Below are 20211 nucleotides of genomic sequence, written 5' to 3' on the forward strand. Positions count from 1 at the left end.
TTTTCTCGTGAAAAATAGCAGTTGTATAGACAAAACCGAATTAGCGGAAAAATTTCCCGAAAATACAAAAATACAAGATGCAAGAGAACTCATCGATAAACTGACAATCTTCTCTAAAGAAGTTGATTTAAATACATCGGTAATTTGTCAAGAACAATTAAAAGACCCAGTGATACAACAAATTCGCCAATTAAGGACGAACAATAACAAAGATGAAAAGAAAATTGAATTCCGACAATCTAAAGCCATAATGTCATACATTAATAATTTTGAAAAACTGAGTTTCGTAGGCAACATCTTATGTATTCAACAACAAACAGACGAGCCAGATATTGAATACCTAAAAATTTGCGTACCACTGTCATTGTTCTTTAAAGTTTTTCAGTTAGCTCATTGTGAACTGTCAGGTCACGTAGGTTTAGATAAAACACTTGCTAACGTAAAACGATTTTTTTATTGGCCCGGAATGTATAAATGGATTGAAAACCTAATTGCTGATTGCCTTGAATGCCAAAAAAATAAACAAAAACGGAGAGATATCCACGAAGCACCTCTCGAAAAGTGGACTGATACAGTCCCATTCCCCTTTCATACGGTCCATATTGATCACAAAGGACCTTTAAATCCACCATCGAACGGTAAACACCATTGTTTAGTTATTGTCGATTCATTTTCACGTTTCATTCAAGTATACCCCGTACATTCCACAGACGCAGTAGACACCATAAAAGCTTTAGAAAATTTCATCTTGTCTTTTGGAATACCACAAAAACTTGTTTATGATAAGGGTTCGGCATTCATGAACCAAGATTTTGCGAGTTACATTCATGAATTAGGTATAACACCCGCACCTCGAACTGCTTATGCGCCTTGGACTAATGGTAAAGTCGAGATCCAAAACAAACATCTAGGAGCACATTTCCGAATTTTTCTAGAACAAGCTCGAGGTAAATGGGACGAACTGGCACCAAAATTTGCTTTTTCTCATAACACGGTTCCAAATGCTAGTACTGGAATCTCACCTTATGAAATTGTGTTCGGACAAAAACCACAGATACCTCTGTCACTTAAGTTAGGACTCCTACGAAATTCACAACTCACATGCTCTTCCGAGTTTTGCAAAGACCTGCCTCTTCACAGGCATAACTTGCAAACTTCAAAAAACACCGAAATTGACAAACTTCTAAAACCGACTATTAACAATTCGTTGCTTATGCGAGAAAACCAATTCAAACAAATATACAATAACGCTTATAAAAAGAGCTTAGAAAACAATAACCGCGCACATAAACATAGAAACAAACACAAATTAGGTAAGCCACTTGAGGTTGGGCAAAAAGTTCTAATGGAAAACCATCAAATTGAGTTAGGAAAGTCAAAAAAACTAAATGAACTAAGATCAGGACCTTATACTGTAGAAAAAAAACTAACCAATGTTAACTATGAATTAACTTTAGATAGCAACCCGGCCACCAGGAAGGTCGCTCATAGAAATCACCTAGTCGAGTACTATCCAGCTACTGAAACTATACCAGAGTTAACCCTAGAGTATGGTATAGATAAAAATAAATGTGACACATTTTATAATAATCTAATGACAAGTCAGATGAATAAACTCAATAGTCCTTTGACTAAATTCTCCTTCCAGAGCCCCACTAACACCGAATATTTCCCCGTGGATAATTTCATACGAAGAGACTCCCCTGTGCAGAACTTCGACCCTGACCGAACACCTACCAATTTCGATTCTGGATTCAACGAAGCAAGTTCAGGTGGTCGTAATAACCCACCTCCAGTCCAAACACACTTACCTAGCGGTAGTCGAACAAGAAGTTCAACTCCTTGCCCACAGCACAATTCTAGAATACCTCTAGACCCTAATTTAAGTCCTCTCCGCCCTAATACATCGGAACAAGGACCTTCTAATTTACAAACTTTAGAAAATAATAATAATAATAGGCGAACTTCTAGTCGCTCGGCCAAGCCGCCATCACGCTATCAAGCCCGATTTACTTAACTTTGTTTTAGGTAGCAATAAATCCAGTCAACATTTACTGGCAGTGCCTATTACTACAACTCATAGCCTTAATTCCCGACTTGAAGCGCTAAAAAAAGAACAGGATGAAAAGATATCCTTGTTTTGATAAACTCTATTTTTCTTATTTACTTATAAGTCTTTTCTACTTTTGTACTCTTTCTATAGTCATTAACGCTACTGAGGATATTAATGACGTATCTAACAAACTTAGGGTCATTCACTATGACTGTTCTAAAATGAAAGAAAATAAAATGTATGCTTTAACACAAGTTTCTCCTTGCAAAATTACACCCGAAAACATTCAGATGGTTGATACACATGTAACACTTTATCAACGGTCTTATCGGACCTTTGTCAAAGCACTTATGTGTAAAGTCACTGCAATGCTCATTCGTTACAATTGTGGTATGTTTTCTCATTCATCAATTGTACACAACGCTCCAATAATAACATACGATATTATTGTTTCACCCGAACAATGCCTAAATGCTAATAAAACTGGAAAAATTACTGTTACCGAATTTGACCATGAAGACATGGAAATTGACATTAAACATGGAATAAAAACTGTCTCCTATAAAAACCAGGGAGTTGATCTTGAAGGTGAATCATCAACATCTTGTGATAATCGTGGTCAAATTAAACACTTCTCTTTTGAAACCCTGATGCAAGAAACTGTACTCGATATTGATCTTAATGACAGAACTGTCTATAACAGTCAAGGACTAAAACTTCCTTGTGCCCTCTCAGAAGGAGGTTGTCATTCGACATCACTCGACCCCTTTGCATACAATTGGGAGGCACCGGAAAATTGTATAGTTACTAAAAGATTTTCACAAAACGCAAAAATGCTAAAACATGAAAACGAACTTGGTAACGTACAGTATTTCATAGTGAGTGATGAAAAACCGGAGACGCCCTATGAAGGACCAGGAACGTATTCTCCTGCTGAAATGGACATAAAAATTAGAGTAATTGATGAAAAAGAAAAGGTGTGTGGAAAACCAGAATTTATTTACAGAACAAATTTAGATTCTTTATATGTTTCTTATAAAGGCGGATTTAATATGAAGACTGGCAAACCTTATAAAACAAAAACTCAACAATTTTTTCATAAACTTCGTGTTGAACCTGACAATAGCCTAAGTGTAAATGGGTTTAATAGGAAGCCTTCAGATGAACAGATCCGAACATCCGACAACGGTTTTGTTGCATGGGAACACTTAGACAAAGACAAGTTAGACTATGATCTTAACCTTGCGGTAAAAATGGATTTTGTCATATATCATAATTACATGCAAATAAAACAAGCATGGAAAGGTTTGGTCATAGAGCAATGCGAACTTGATCGAACTCAAAAACAAATGATACTAATGCAGGCTATCCAAAACAATCGTTTAGCTGGATATATGTTAACCGGCAACCGCTCGATGTTCTTAGACACAGATGGTAGCATAGGTTGGCTGTACCACTGTCCAAAACGAAACTCACCACTTCAGGTTCTTGAACAGTGTTATGATAGGATTCCTATTCATTATGATGGTAGGACAATGTTCGTCGACCCAATTACTCGACAAACCTACCCTTTTGCAAACGAAGTAGATTGTGTTGGAGGCTACAAAAATGCCTACCAATTAGATATTGATAATGAAAATTCATGGTACCATTTGATGCCAGCACCTGTTCCTTTACAACCGCCAAAAATATTCTCTTCAAGAGTTATTAGTTCTATTCCAAAATTTACCGGTTACGAATCGCAACGTGCCGGAATTTACACACCAAATCAACTTAAATCGTTTTGGGACAATATCTTGCATTCGGAAGCTTCAAAATCTGTTTTGACAAAAATTTCAAGAGAAGTTCTAGAAGGAAGAAGCATAGACTATTCTCAAAAAGATATCTATGCGTCAGCAATGGGAATTAACAGACAAATTTATCTAGATTCTCTTCTTTCACCTACATTTTTATACAAACCAGTTCAAAGGCACTTTTGGAATCATCACTTTTTATCTGGAAAAAATTGGAGTTTATTTTGCTTGTTTCTTGTGCATAAAATTCTTAACTGATGTAATCGTAACAATCATAAGAGCGTTCGAAATCCACAAAATATCCAACAAAACAATGGGTTTTTGGAAAATTCTATTAGGAGCAACATATAATCTTTGTATCTTATCGTTCTTTACACCGGTATTCTCTAACGAAACCAAACCGTCGGCCCCGCAGAACAACAATCATTTTTTACCGCTTAGTAATTATCAACCTTACAGCACAATAGAAAAAACTTACAAATGCGTTGAGAATCAACCTCGAGAAAATAAAATTGATGAGCATTGTCATACAGAAAATAATAAAGTAGAATACCCAAATCTGGCGTCACATCAACCACAACCACAAAATGATGCAACCATTCTAAGTGTGGTGGCACCTCCTTAAAGCTGTTAATAAAAAAATCATCTTTTTCATAAAAAAAAAAAAATAATTTGTCTCAAAAATAAAAAAAAATTATTTGTATTAGACTCTATAAGTTAATTAATATCTTGTTTAGATAAACCTCAAGGATGCTATGCTATGCAACCCAAATTCATAAAACAGCCTAACGCTTTATTCATTCGATTTGGACAATACACCGGACAGATATTATCCTCAAGTCTTTCCGATTTAAAAACTACTGTAACTATTAGAGTTGCATCTTTCTACTTCAGTGACATTATAGACTTGGACGTACCGCATTCAAATTTTCAATACTTCTCATTGTTAAGAGCCCTGATTGATGACACAATTACTTTTGTAAACATTGGAGTCGAATACAAAATTGTTTCAAAGCGTTTGAAGAAAAATATTATTAGACTTTGACTTTTCCTGTAAGAGACATGTGTGGATTCCTTCCTTGCTTTTTAATTCTTATAATCCATTTTCAACTATGTAATCGCAACTATTTCTATCTAGCTATTGCCTGCACTCTTCCCATACTCCGATTTTGCCTCAGTGAATCCGATTGATATATTATCTATAAATATCAATCGTTGTCAATAATCCTCTTTTCAGAAATAATTGACACACCCTTTTTTATCCTTTTTTTACATTTACATACTTTTATACATAGTTTTGAAATGAAGAACAATAAGTTAATTAACAACTAAAACGCTTCCATTAATGTACTTTTTGTTTCAAGATAGACTCGTTACAATTTATCAAATAAAGAAAACTTTTGAAGAAAATCACGGAGACATTTTCCCTCAAATCGTTATAAATTTTGAGTTTTGGGACACTTGGGAAAACGATACTGTGATTTTAACCCCTCATTCGTTGTATTGGAACTATTTCGTGTATTTAGCACAATTCGACCCTAATAGTCTGCCAAATGAGCTAGATCAGCAACATGATTCATTTAACTAATAGAAACCTACAAATCAGAATCGGAAACCAAAATTTTGAGCTATTAGCCGTATACTATGTTTCCGCTATAAGTATAATGACTTTCGCAAAAAAACCCATGACAAATATTTACAGACTTTTAACTATTTTCATTACTCATCCTCAGTTCGCCGAATTCACCATTTTTCTAGCATTCAAAGAAAACTCGGTATTTCAAGTACAACATCCAATCTACATTGCTTAGGTATCATTCTAAACTATGATATTTGCAGTTAACAATAAATTTGTAGAGTTACAAAAAATTCAACGATCTTTTGATGCATACCCAACTCCTGTACCTACTATGCTAGTAACGCTCAAAGAAATCCAAAGTGAAAAAATTTGTTTAATAAGTATTAATCCTCTTTCAGTTCATTGGAAATTCTTCCTCTTTATTCTAGAAAACCCAAACTGTGTACCTCACAATCTTTATTTTGAATTGCCGAAAAGTGATTCTTCTCCAAACGATTTTATTACTAAAGAATTGGAAACAATTAACAATTAAAAAACAGCAATGATATTCTCATACAAAAACTGCCTTATACAAATACAATTTTTTGAAAAATCATTTGTCACGACAAAAAGCAACAGAGTAATCCCACAATTAATACTCCATTTTGAATATTTAAACACTTGGACTGATGGAACCATTACCTTAACACCATCTTCCCCCTATTGGACATTCTTTATAAACATATCCCAAGCTTTAAATGGTTCTAAAATCCCTTTTAATTTAGATCTTCTATAATGTTGTTCCACTTTGGTGAGCGACTAGTCAAAGTAGAATCCCTCGAGAAATCATTCATTGAAACTCCCACTGCAGAAATAAAGCCCTGTATAATCATACATTATACTGACTACGAACGTGGATGTGAGGGTTCTACTCGAGTAACAATGGGAATGATGCACTGGGAATTCTTTCTCGCACTCATCGATATCGAAGAGCACTTCCCAGTCAACTTGGGCGCTCTTCAGTAAAGTAATTTGTTTTACATAACTTGCTCTCCACAAAAATTTTTTTTTCTCCTTTCCTCTTCTTCATTTTATTCTATCCTTTTTTTTCTGATCAATTTGTTCTTTTCCCCTCATTTCTTTCCAAATTGTTAAAACTAAAATGATTTTGTTCATTGGTAAGGAAAAAATTAAAATTGTTAAAGTAGAAAGATGGTTCAATATTTGTTTCACACAGTATAAAGCATGTATCAAGATAACTTATATGTTTTTAAGCACCGGTACCATTAATCATTATTACATTTATCCAAACGAGAAACACTGGAATTTCTTTTTTGCTATTGCAGATTTAAATGTAACTATCCCCAACGAACTTGAACACCATGGATTAGAACTCGTATACCCGAATCTTTCTAATTTGTCCTTATAATGGGAAACATTCTGAAGATATCGTCTCAGCAACCTCAAATTGATACAACCCCTAAAGTTGAATGCCCTGTTTGTTATCTCCCTTGCCGTCAATTCAAAAAATTGCACAAAAACCCAAATGGTCAGCCCCCCCATTTTGCTTGCATTCCCTGTAGAAACGAATTATTTAAATATTGGAACCAACCTAAATGCCCCATTTGCGTAACTCCCATTTATACAACCAGTCATTGCCATTATTTCCAGTGTGATTCTTGTCAAGAAGTCAAAAAGTTATCCACCTGCCACAGTCACTTCAGAGATTTTCACCCAAAACAATCAATTTGTTTGCAGTGTATGACCTTCACCACTACTAAATGCCCCTTATGCAAACAAACAATTGACCCAAACAACCCGTGGTAAAATCCTTGATTCAAAACTACCTTCACAAATTATCCAAAATGTTTATCCCCAAAGTACTTGATTTTTTATTAATGGCCCTCATGATTATTGCAGCAGCCTTCTCCTTCGTTTTAACCGTTTTCCTCGTTGTTGTAAGTATTCCTTTCAATTTTTTGATGTTAGTAGTTATATTAGTAATAGACCAAGCAATAAAATCCCAAAATAATCAACAACCAAATCCTCCAACCATACCAGTCCCATAATCCCCTCCAATAACAATCTTCCAAAAATGAATACAACTGACAAAGAAACCAATACTATAGAATCCAAACCGGTCTCACTAATTTGTTTATGCTGCAGACGTGAAACAATTGTTTTCAAGAAATTACACGAAAACCCCCCTAACGAACTACCCCACGTAATGTGTCTGCTCTGTTACCAATATGTTATAAACGATATGGGCTACGATTTTTGTCCTAAATGCTCTAAATTTAATGTTATCTTTTCAATCTTTAACTGGTTTCAATGTGATATTTGCAAACAAACAAGATTTCAATATTCTGTTGCAAAAACGTTTCATCACAGTGATCACAAGCCCGTCAACTTTTGTAAATTTTGCGTAGAAGACTATGAATTATGCCCTCGTTGCAAAAAAATAATTACATAATGCGTCCAAGAACTTCCAAAATTTTAATTCTTTTCCTGCTTTCACTTTTGATCCACTCGATATCCCTAATTCAATTCAGTTTTTACCAGGAGCAAATCACCTCCTTCACCCTAGTTCTACACTACTCATTGAATTGACAAAATGCATCTCGTAACATTGTTTATTCTTCTTTTTGTCCTCTTGTGCGCATTGGCAATATCCCTTTTTATTAATCACTACCTCCTTTCCATTTTCTCCAGATACGGAAAATGACCAATCTAGACCTATCCACAAAAATATTTATCTTAATCCTAATTACCTTGCTTGCAATATCGTTCCTTATTAACCTCATCCTACTGCAGTTTCTCAGAGCTTTTCCTGTTTTTGTATAAGGAAAACAAAATAACAGTCACTCGATGGGTCTTTCACAATCCCTATTCGACGGTTTTCGTTGGTTCTATCCCCATAAGGACATTATCTGCCCTATATGTTCACGAAAAACCGTTATTGTAGAAAAACTACACAAACAATTCCCCAAAGAAAATCCCCACTATGTATGTATTCCTTGCAGAAAAGCACTTTTTAAAAGATACCCAAACCCTAAATGTCCCATCTGTCTTCGACCTTGTCTTCCTGTCCTGATCACATCCTACTTCCGATGCAATTTATGCAAAAAAATGAAAACAGAATTAGGAGTAACAAAACACCCACATGTTTCCCAACATGACGAACACCGATTCTGTCGAGTGTGCATAAATAAGCAGAAAAAATGTCCCATTTGCAAAAATTTTTTAGACGACGTTGTCTAATAAACCAAAAACAACTCAAGTACAAACGATCTTTTTCTTTTTTCTTTTAACTTTTCCTCGGGAAGGGGTTACCTCAGCTTTCTCCAGCCTGCCCCCCTGGCTTTTGAACCTAAATAATTCAGAACACTAACACGATAACTGAAAGTTCCAAAAACGACCCGAAAAATTTCCTTCTTTCAGCTAAAGCAAGGTTGTCTCCCCAGCTGCACGGGTCGTTGCAGCCGTGTTAGTGTGACGCACGCCCCAAGACTCACACCTCCGGGCAGCGGAGAAAGACGTACTTGTGCCAGGGCTGCCCGCCTGGCATAAGTATAAAAATTTTTTAATTTATGACCCCCCTCCCTTTATTAAAATTAACTTTGCATTTAGCAAAAACAAACGATTTTCTACCAAACTTTATTAACAAATGCATTTAGCATTATAATTTTTAAGTAAAGCAGTTAGCAACAAAACCTTACAAAAACATTTTTACAATAGAATACTTTTCTATATTAGCAATACATCTGCAAACATGAAAAGAAGCCATAATGTGTGATACTAATGACACAGGCTAACAATATCAAAATATTTTAGACCTCAACCACAAAATGAGCATCAAGCACAACCTCTCAAGTGTAATCGTCCCCGCTGCTTCACCATCTTCATCAAGCCAACAACCAACACTACAACATCAACAGAAACCGTCATCAACTCCGCCATTTCGACCAATGCGAGAACAACAGGACCAATATGATCCCCAAAACAACTGGCAAGTCAGTCGCAAACGACCCTACGAATTTGCAAACCAGTCAAGCCATGCTGATAAAGTAAGGAAATTAAGTAATATAAACGATCTAATGACTGATGAAGAAAGAAAGGACACAAAGAAATGCCTGGTGGTTCAAAAAAGCAGGGAGAATGAATTCAATCCTGAGAACCCAAGATTTGTAACGAATTTGAAATATTCACTGAAAACAAAATTCAACAACTTCAAAATTGCAGATAAGGTCAAGATTCAAAACACTGCCACAGGTGAAGAATTATTTGCAAAAAGTCGTGAATTACCGATCATACCAGACTTCTCACTTCCCGACAACCTCAACGTATGGAGAATTAAGAATAGGAGTGATGAACAAAAAACCTATTTGGTTAGAAATAATCAGTTGGATGTATACGCAAACGTTCCCTACTCCGCAATCACGGCTTTTCCGACGCCATCTGACCATGTAGGAGAAATATCGAAAGAATCTCTGATATCTGAAAATTCTAAGTTCCGCCAAGAACTCTTCATCAAGGAAACCGAGTTACAAGAAGTAACAATAAAACTGGAACAACTGAGAGTGAAATTGGACAAGCAAGAAAAGGAAACAAGCGACGATTACTGGAGACGCCAGTACATAATCTCAAAACAGCTTGACGAGACTGAGGAAAGTAACCTCAAAACACTCAATAAAGCATATGCACGAAAACATTTGGAGGTTACATCAGCTAACCAGAAGCTTGGAGCGGAAAATAAGAAACTCATTGAACAAGTCAAACAATTATCCGCTCAAGTAGATAAACAAAAGAAGAAGAACCGAAAACAAAAAAGGATAATCAAGGAACTATCAAATACAGAAAAGCATGCAGATGGAGACGAAGTAGTGGAAGTGGTTGATATAATGGACGACGGAAACAGTCCAGTGCCAAGCCCAGTCATTTTGCCCCCAGAATTTTTCGAATAATACAGCACAACATTATCGCCCTTTGCGATTAATTTTATAGCATACCATTATCGCCCTTTGCGATTAATTTCATAACTATCTGAACTTGTAGTAACTCATTTATATGTTCCAAACGCAATAAAATTATATACGATGCAATATATTTCTTTTTTTTTAAATCATTTTCTTTTATCTTAAAAATCGGGGTGAGCTGTAGTATTACGAGAGCCGTTACAAATGAGCGGATAATTAATCCCGCATTAGAGCGAACGTATTTAGGCGCTAATTAACCATTCTTTCGCCGCGCGCTAAACAAACTAACGCTTATTAAGACTACCAGTACACAAGTACTTAAACAACTCAGTTCGACTTATTTAAATAACACAACTTTAGGCCTGGATCTCCTCGCTTATATCCAGGATAGAAAATGTACATTGTTGAACGTAGGCGGCCTGTAAAACCACAGTTTCTTTTGATTTAAATTACTTCTGCTTTTGACAGTTGCAATGCAGATCTTTCCCCCCAAGTTCAATAAAGATGAAGCAGATTGCTTCAGGGGAAAAGACAATAGAGTCTCATAAAAAGCCCCCAAGAAAACCATAATTGTTGCGGTTTTAGAAGAGGGGAAAAGCAGAAAACAGGCGCCTACGAAATCAATAATTGATGCTCTCAGCTTTTTAGATTTTTATTATTTTTTAGAGTTTCAATAATTTTTCCGTGAGATAAAAAAGAGTTAATTCTCTTGCCTTCTCGGCCAATAGGAAAATTAAGAAGCACCTCACTATGAACGTGAGTTTGTGATTCGCTCCCTATCGGCCCAAACGGAGCTGAGAGGAATTAATTGTTTCTCTCAGCGAAGTGGGACGGAATAAAATTAGAGAGACAAACAACAGAGCCAGCGACGAGCAGCAGACAACTGCTTCATTTTTCTTGCAAAATAAATTCCTAAATTTAAACAGAAATTTTAGTAAAGATTTCCAACTTAGCAAATTTTCCAACAGAACATACTTGTGAGAAATCAACTGGAAGAAGTTTTCAACGACACAATCATTTTAACAACGACACAATCGAGTAACAGCTCAACCCGGTTTAATACTACTCAGTGTAAGCTTGTTCATTTAAACTATCTATTTAATTAATTGAACTTTTCAGCCCCCCAACTACTTTAAATTGAGACTTATAGCACAGACAGGTCTTAGGCATATATCTTTGCCTTCGATTTGTTATATCTTTTGTCAAGTTTGACTGGCATACATAAAGAGATCCCGTATTGTGTGATCTGTAGCAGCCCAGCCAAATTTGATACTACTTCAAAATGCGTTCACATTTTTCACAAGATTATCAGAAAGCCTGACTTGACCGTGGGAACTTCAATTAACACAAATTGTTATGATTAACAACATCTGAAAAAAAAAGAATTTTCAGTTTACTTCAATATTTTTGTGTTCAAAAAAAGTATCTCAAACACAATCAATGAAACGAGGCTCTATATGTTTTATCCAGAAAAAAATCATAGGATTGGTTATAAATTGCACTTTCAATCAAAGTCATTGTCAATAACTAAACAATTCTTATGACAAATTAACAGCGACTATGACCAATTACTGCAAAACTTTTCCAACTGCATTTTTTCTCATTGTTTACCTTGGAAAAGACAGTAACTAGATTTTGAACATAATGCAAACAAAATTCAAAAGTTGTGAAGACAGGATACGAAACAGAAGTAGTTTATCCAAAAAAACGCATCAAACAATATAATTTGCTAAAGATTTTATAATATATATACATTTAGAATTTTCTGGCCTCCAAATCGACAAGAATCAATTTTATTGATTCGTTTCGGTTTTGAGAGAAAAAATGCTACGAGTTAATTTTAAGTACTTTAAAATTGTTTTTTTCTCATGTTTTCTAGAAAATCAAGTTTTATGGCTGCAGACACAATCGGAAAGCTACAATAATGGCCATCAATTGAAGTTATGAACTGGACAAAAAATCAAGCGAAAAATTTGTCTCTAGACATATATAAAAAAGGTCGAAAATTGTAAGATTTTATATAAGATTTAACAAACAAAAAAAGAACGTTTCTTCTCCTGAATGTTTTTTAGTTATATCAAAATGTCCAACACCCAAAAAATAGAACAGATTTTTTTTGTATATTTTAATGTAGATTAATGTATATTTTAAAAACGTGGGTTTAGCTCATTCGCCTAGAAATTTGGGGTTATCAACCTTTGCAAATTGGAAGCGAGAATCGGCAAGAAAATCAGAATAGGTTAGTGAAGAGATTATATTAAGCAAGTTAGGCTCGAGGCTTCAGATTTGAATGACAGCTGTTCTTAAGACGATTTTTAAACATATTTTTGTGTCCTCTGATTATAGTGCAGTATAATTAGCAGCAAAAGAGATTAAGAAGAATTCTCTGCAAAAGAATGAAAAGATAATGAACAGATAATACTTCAAATTTTTTAGTCCTTTTATTTTCATTTTTTAGCCTTCTTCTTGAGATGAATTAATAATCATTTATGCTAAGAAATTTAGGTACAGATAAAATGATGATTGTTAAGAAAATACGTCAAAAGAAGAACTGTAATCGGCCTTGTTTTACAGGGCACGTTCTATTTTATATCGTAATTTCAGGGAGAAAGTGATCTTATCTTGCGCAAAGACTGGAAACTGTTTTCGATATTATATTGTACTTAGGGTGAGAGAATGAAAAAAAATGTTCAAGCGGGACAATGTGCAACATGCCTGTGAAAAACGTTGCTAAAAGTAATGTTCGCAGTTTAAATCATAGCAGGAAAATTAAGTTCTTGAAATAAATTAGCATTCAGTGTAACCTGTATTCCGAAATTGAATTTTGGAAATGAACGAAGTTACGTGTTAGAGGCCACCAACAACGCCAATTTCCATCAAAATGAAAAATACATCCAGATATCAATAGCAAAAAAACATAGGAAAACCAAAACTAACTGACCAGCAAAGAGGAAGAGTAAATGACTGGAGGGGGGAGAACAAGTTTAATAATTTGGTTATAATAGTTGTAAGTTACTTGGTATAAATAAAGGATAGTTAGGTAAAAATGCAGTTAAATTGTACGGTCATAAAACAATCAAATGGGAGAGACAAAATAAGGTCACACTGAAAAGCATGTGGATACAATAGAGCACAATAAAGACAATGGGAATGAAGTGAACGAATGAAGGAAAAGAAGGAGGAAAATATTGGAAAAAGAACTGAAGAAAGGAGTTGCGGATTTAACACATAAAAGAGGCCGTTATTATTCCATTTGAGTGAGTGCGAGAGAGAGCGAGCAAAAGATGCATAAATACATAAAAATATTCTTCACCGTCTAATACACCACCATTGTGCTCCAAAAAACAACCAAAATAATATTAATCTCCCTCTCCCCCATGCCTCCAGCTCCTTTACTCCTTTAAGCTTACCAACAACCCCCCCCCCCTCCCACCAAACACAACACTACACATAAACTAGCACTCAACATACAAACACACAAACAAGCTCACATATACGCATATACAACACACATCGCCGCGTACACATAACACACTTTCAACCATGAATTTATGGAAAACTAATTTTAAATGAGAAAGAGGAAAAGAAAATGGAAAGCTAGACTTGATGCCATATTATTGATAAACAAATAAAGGAATGACGTTACTTTCTTGTTGTTGTGCTTAATTTACTGCAGAACGGACACATCGGAAACACAAAAAGGATCGCATAAATTATGGAAAAAACGAGCCAAGTTCTTTTTATCTCATTTTCTGCTTCTGAAGGTTCACAAGGGCAGAAAGATTAGAATTCTCTCGTCCTCTGAGGCGCTTTCAAGTCTAATAGAAAGTGGAATCGTATAAAGTATGCATATTTTGGAGAAGGATGAGAGGCAATTACAAGACAAATTTTTCCTGTTTTTTGTAAGAGAAGTTTTTCTCTCTTTCAAGAGAGAAGAGAGAAATATTTCTCAATATTTGAAGTGCTCATAAACAATGCTTTATGTCACCATCTTCACGGTTAAAATTCTGGCTGCAACAAACTTCCTAATTTTTAAAATCTGCATTCAAATATCTTTTCATCATTTTTCATAAAATTTGGATGCAGATTCGTTATCCCAATATGACCACTCCGAGGAAAAATATCCACGGTGGATTTCATAACCAGCCAAGCAATTGTTATTCGGTGAACTGATTGACGGTCATGTCAAGATCCCGATGATCATAAGACGCTCTCTAGCCATATAAGGGCATTCCCTGGTCGAGGTTTTTGGCTGAATATTTGTAAGAAATGCGGTGAATGCGGTGAATTTTTGTAAGAAACGCTGTGATTGCAGTGAATGCGGTGAAAAAAATATTTCACTGCATTTCTTACAAAATTTCACCGGGAAATTCACCGCATTTCTTAAAATTATTCACCGCGTCGGCTTTTATGGCAAATTAATGAAAGAAATGCGGGGAATGCGATGAATGCGGTGAAAAAAATAATTCACCGCATCTCACTGCATTCCTTACAAAAAATCACTGCTAAGTTCACCGCATTTCCTACAAAAATTTACCGCATTGGTTTTCCATCGTTTATTGAATCTGACTTAAATTCACAAGAAATATCATAGAAGTACATAACAGTTGGAGCATTGGAATAAGACGTTGAAGACATGCTGGAGGGGAAAGGTTCGAAATAAGAAACTCGCCGCGATTCACCGCATTCACCGCGAAAGATACAAGAAACACGCGGTGAAAACTATTTTCTTTTTCACTGCTCTTCGCCGCTTTTCTTACAAAAAGTCACCACCAAACCTCGACCCAGGTATAAATATTGCTCGAGCTAATTGAATAAGGTCGTATAAGTTTATGTGGGCATAAGACATTATGTTTGAGTGACGATAAGAAAAGCTTACAGAAATAAGAATTAAAGATATTAGCAAACGAGATTAATAATCCTGCAAACATGTATATTCATTCTAAAAACTTTTTGGGATAGAAATATGTTTTTGAAGCATTATCAAAATTGTTTGCTAATGTTTTGATTTGAATTCTCAGTTCGCATTTCTTTTCGTCACTCAAACATGATGTCTTTCGAATTGTACTCATTAACGCGGTATGGACTCTAAAATAGTTAAGTACAATATCAGAGTCATTGGAGGCCAGTACAGCTTTCTGAGACCGTTTGCACTTTATTATTTTCAAAATTCTTTAATTTGTTACAATTTTTGCAAAAAAACTTTTAAAGGAGCGATAAAATAAACTACAGTTACTAATTTTCTTAAACTATTTTAGCACTTTAATGTTTTCGATGTGTAACATCTCCGATGTGAAAAATTTGGAAACTGTTGAATCTTTTGCAGGAAAATATTAATTTTTTTTTGACATTATTTTTCCAAAGCCAAATTTCTCAACTTATTTGTTTTTGTCTAACTAGCCGTTGAATTCGGTAAAATCCAAAAAATTAGCTTTCATAAAATATTTTTAATCCCGAGATGTGAAACTTCAAAATCTGAAAAGTTCGCATTTTGTTGAGAAAATTTTCTCTTATTCGGTTTTAATGTAAAGTCTTTATCACTTCCTCTAGTGGGGTCATGCAAAATTTTTTATATACAAATTTCAATGTGCTAAATTTCAATGTATTAAATAAATCAAACTGATGATAGTGATTTAAAATTGCTGGCTTATAGATTGATTATCCCTGTCAACAAAAGAAACAAGCCCCGAAGAATTTATCTTTGTTATAACAATTTTTGACAGAGTCAAAATGCCACTGTCATCTTTGCTGCTATACATTTCAAAATTTTCTACGATAAACCAGGATAAGTCGAGAATCACGCACAAAGACGTCCAGAGAGTCCAAAGCAAACAGAGATACTCTTCAGAAAATTGTTGAAGATAGTATTTTTCATTAAATAAAAAAATAAGCAGGGTCTCTCAGAAAATTTTGTTCCTGATGGTCCTGAGTGATTAAAATACCAGAAAATTCAATTGCTTGGTTGTCACTTTGATCAAGATTGTAGTCTAGCAAAAACACATATTGCTGAAATACTATTACTTGAACAATTCATTCTTTCAATTTGATTGTTCCAGTAGGTGAAAACTGAACATTTGCAGAATATTTGACCAATATGTGTTTGATAAAAATTTAATAGTGCAGCTCAATTGAATATGCCCCTCCCCCCTAAAATTCTAATTTCATGCATGGCGCTTTTGTGGCGCTTTCACTAATGCTGTTTTCGTGACTCTTTTAAAAATAAACTTTTATTGTCATTGAGTTGCTTCTCATGAATTTTTCTCTCATTTTTTCCAAATGCTATTGTTATCTGGTAATCTCTCTATCTTAAAAACCGTTTGTTTCGTCAAATTAAATAGCTCTTTTCAAGATCGAAAAGGAAATCAAACACACAGATTAACGTGTAGCGATACCTTTTTGGGAAAAAACTAAATGAATTCTTCTACGGGTGATATAATTCCAGAAAGTCAATTTTGTCTTAAATTGATCATTATTCATGAAATAATTTTCCTCTTATAACTGCTTTTCCCATCGAGATTTCTAAATGGCACTGACTAGAGTTCTCGGGTTTGAATTCTCTTTGATTTCATGCAAGGATCTTGTTTGAGTTCAAACAGTCCAATTTTTAAATCAAGGAGATCACTTTTGATCCTCGTAAAATTACCAAGAAATTCAAAGTCATCCTCGTTTGATTACCAGTAATCACACATAATTACACCTTCAATTTACGTTTTTGCTTCTTTTTGACCGAAAAGGCATCACTTTTAGGTCCAGTAAAAGACCTTGAATTGAAATATTGTTTTAAAATTGAGCATTCAATAACAAGACAAGTACACAAACATGAATTTGAAAAAATATATCATTCTAAGGTCTGTTTAATCATATAAATCTCATTTTAAATAAAATTTTTGAATAGTTTTTCGTGTATAAATTCAAGTTCGATATGTGAAAACGCTGAAAGTTATTGTTTAGAGCACTTGAACAGTCGAATGTAAAATGCACTTGCGATCTATATATTTTAAATGAAATATGACTACATCATCCACGAGTTTATGGCACCAGACAATATTTTATGTTTCACATAGGATCTTCTAGGAAATCATATATGATCTTTGCACGACTACTAAAAAAACCATGCAAATCATATATGACCTAGTATGATTGCACTGAATAGTACTTGATCTAGAATTAAATCAAAGAAAGTTGTATGACGGGTGAACCAGGATCAACTGAAAGCAGCAAAAAGAAGCTGCCATCCGATAAATCTCGAGATATATTTAATGATGTTTAGCTTATTTTTAAGAACATAGTTCAATATGTTAACCAATTTTCACATCATTATTTTCGAGCAATTTGTTGCATCACAAAATATAAAGTCAACTGCAGAACCGAACTCATCAATTTTCTCAAAATAGCTGAAAAGACTCCATCTTGAATTTTCGTGAAGATTGCGAGGTTTTGCTATTATTATGTAATTTTGTATAATTTTTTTTTGAATTTTGTGAGATTTTTCCTGATGCCAAGGAGAATTCGATTGTTGTCATGAAAAGATTAAATCGACTGGTATCTTGCAAGAGCTTGTAAAAAATTTTCGAAAGAATTTGTACAAAATTGTTCAAGATCGTGACAATTACAACTTAATTGAATGTCGTGAGTTAGTTCTGAGAAAAATTCTGAAGTGATATTTAGCTCGTTGATTATAGTGGAAAAATGTAATTTTTTTCCGAATGAATAATTGCTGACCTGAAGATCTAGGTTCCTTTCAAGCTTCAATTTTTTCGTTATGAAACTTACTGTTCTCTGATATCATTTCCATCAAAAGCTTTGCTGCAAAAGTAATAAATAAATTTTGTTGTTATTTGCTCAACTCGAAGTAAAATCAGATGAAACCGAGTCCAAAATTCAAACTTGCTGTAATAAATTGCTTCAAGAAAATTCTTTGAAAAGTAGTAACTGACGTATATAAAACTGAAACATATATTCAAAATAACCCCAAACAACTCCTGTTCAAATAACTAGTCGAGAGGCAATTGTGTTTAAACGATTGTCTCTTTCCACGGTTGAGAGTTTTGATTCCAACTGTCATTTTCCCAATGAAAACAATCTTTTCCACGAGGCTAGGGAACAAATAGTTGTTTCAGCTTGTTGCCAATAGTCTAGTGGCTAACTTCGCTTGGGCTATTTTTGTACCCAATTCTCAAAAGGAATATTTAGATTAACAGAATAATTTTGGGTTATTTACACATATTGTCTACAGTAGCCCATTGCGCCTCGTTTCACGGTAATTTCAACACTCAAACGTTATGGGAGACATAAACTTGTAATACTCGTTTCTTTCAAGTTTCATTTTATAACAGTGGAATTTAGTGACGCAAAATTTAACTAAAATTCGACTCAGTTTTCAGAGATTGAAACACAAAAGTTTTAAATCCACCTTTTAAAGCCTAAAGCCAGCAATGAAAATGTCACAGAGATTTATTTTCAGCATTGAATCAAAATCTGTAATTTGGTCAGTTTGTAATTGAATAGTAAATTTTGCATAAAATTGTCTAATTAGGCTGATAAAAAAGGCTCGCAAATCTAAACATTCGAAGAAGTATTCTATTAATTGGTTACAAAAACTGGGTATACTACGGTAGATTTACTTCACATGATTTATAACTTAGCTTGGTTATAGTTTTGGCTATATAACCAGGTAGTAAAGCGGTTCTAGTGAGGTCCGAAGTTAAGAGTTCATATTGAGAATTTGTTTTATCCCACGTGAGTTTGGAGATTATAATAATACGATATGGATATGAGATTTCCATAGTCTTAAGTCAATAGTTACGAATATATAGAAGGCTTTGGGAATTTCATAATGGTTGGGAAATATCAAGCTGGGGAATCTAAAGCTACGGGTTTAGTTGCAGTAAACTTTTTCGTAAGATCGTATAAATTTTCATTACAATTGTTCTAAAATTGATTTAGTATCAGATCTGAAGAACTTGCATGACAGGAAGAACCAGACATTGTTGAGCCAGTAATACCATGATCAGACAAGCAACACTCCTTAAATAATTCAGAACTTCTGTCAAATTTTCCTCAGTCAAATCAAAGAGAGATCTTGAGAAAGATCTTTAATATAACAAGAAAATGGTTTACAAAAGATCTGAAAAAGAGTTTAGAAGTTTCCTTTGTCTGATTATAACTTAAAAGATGACAACGTTTAGTCTAGACCGGAAATTAAGCTTGTAGCTGATTCTAGTTGATTGTTTTAGAAAACCGTTTCATGCTGAAACCTTAACTAAACACCAACCCCCCCCCCCCACACACACACATACACACACACACACACACACACACACACACACACACACACACACACACACACACACACCAGGGTGTTCTGCGCCGTGTATTAAGATGTCCTAGGGAAGTAAACATTGTATTTGATGAGATACATTAGATAATTTTTGATTAATAAAAACTTTGAAATGATGGTACGCAAAGGCATGTGTTCAATAAATGGAAACTTTCTATTGCTCTCAAGCAGATTGTGCTGAGAGTTCAAAATTTTCCTTTTCGTTGAAGAAAATTTTGACTAAAGCAAACTTTGTTCATTTGTTTCCTAGCGATTGGTGTCAGAGAAAATTATTACTGAAACATGGCTTTAGAACTTAAACCAGAACTGAACTATGCAACAGCATAGTACAAACGTAATGTCAATTTTGCAAATTTTTGCAATTTTTCAGGATTATTGTCAAATTTGCAAATATTTGCAAATTTCCGCTGCCGAATTTGCAAAATTTTTGCAAACCAAGGAGAAAATTGCAAATATTTGCAAGCTCAAAAAATAAAATAACCCTTTGAAGC

General features: G+C 34.4%; 1 protein-coding gene across 5 annotated transcripts in view; it reads right to left on the reverse strand.

The window, feature by feature from the left end:
* Positions 1–18473, reverse strand: part of LOC142349919 (uncharacterized) — a 53346-nt gene extending 34873 nt beyond the window's left edge. For 2 of the 5 annotated variants that reach the window (XM_075401769.1, XM_075401768.1), the window contains exon 1: positions 18154–18473. The gene's annotated coding sequence lies outside the window, so the exon portion shown is untranslated. Of the gene's footprint in view, positions 1–13321; positions 13697–18102 lie in introns of those variants that run through there. The other 3 variants (XM_075401766.1, XM_075401765.1, XM_075401772.1) reach the window with 2 other exon arrangements.
* Between the last annotated feature and the right edge of the window lie 1738 nt (positions 18474–20211).

The sequence above is a fragment of the Convolutriloba macropyga genome, chromosome 11, assembly GCF_964194025.1.
Source record: "Convolutriloba macropyga chromosome 11, txConMacr16.3, whole genome shotgun sequence".
NCBI classification, from domain to species: domain Eukaryota; kingdom Metazoa; phylum Xenacoelomorpha; order Acoela; family Convolutidae; genus Convolutriloba; species Convolutriloba macropyga.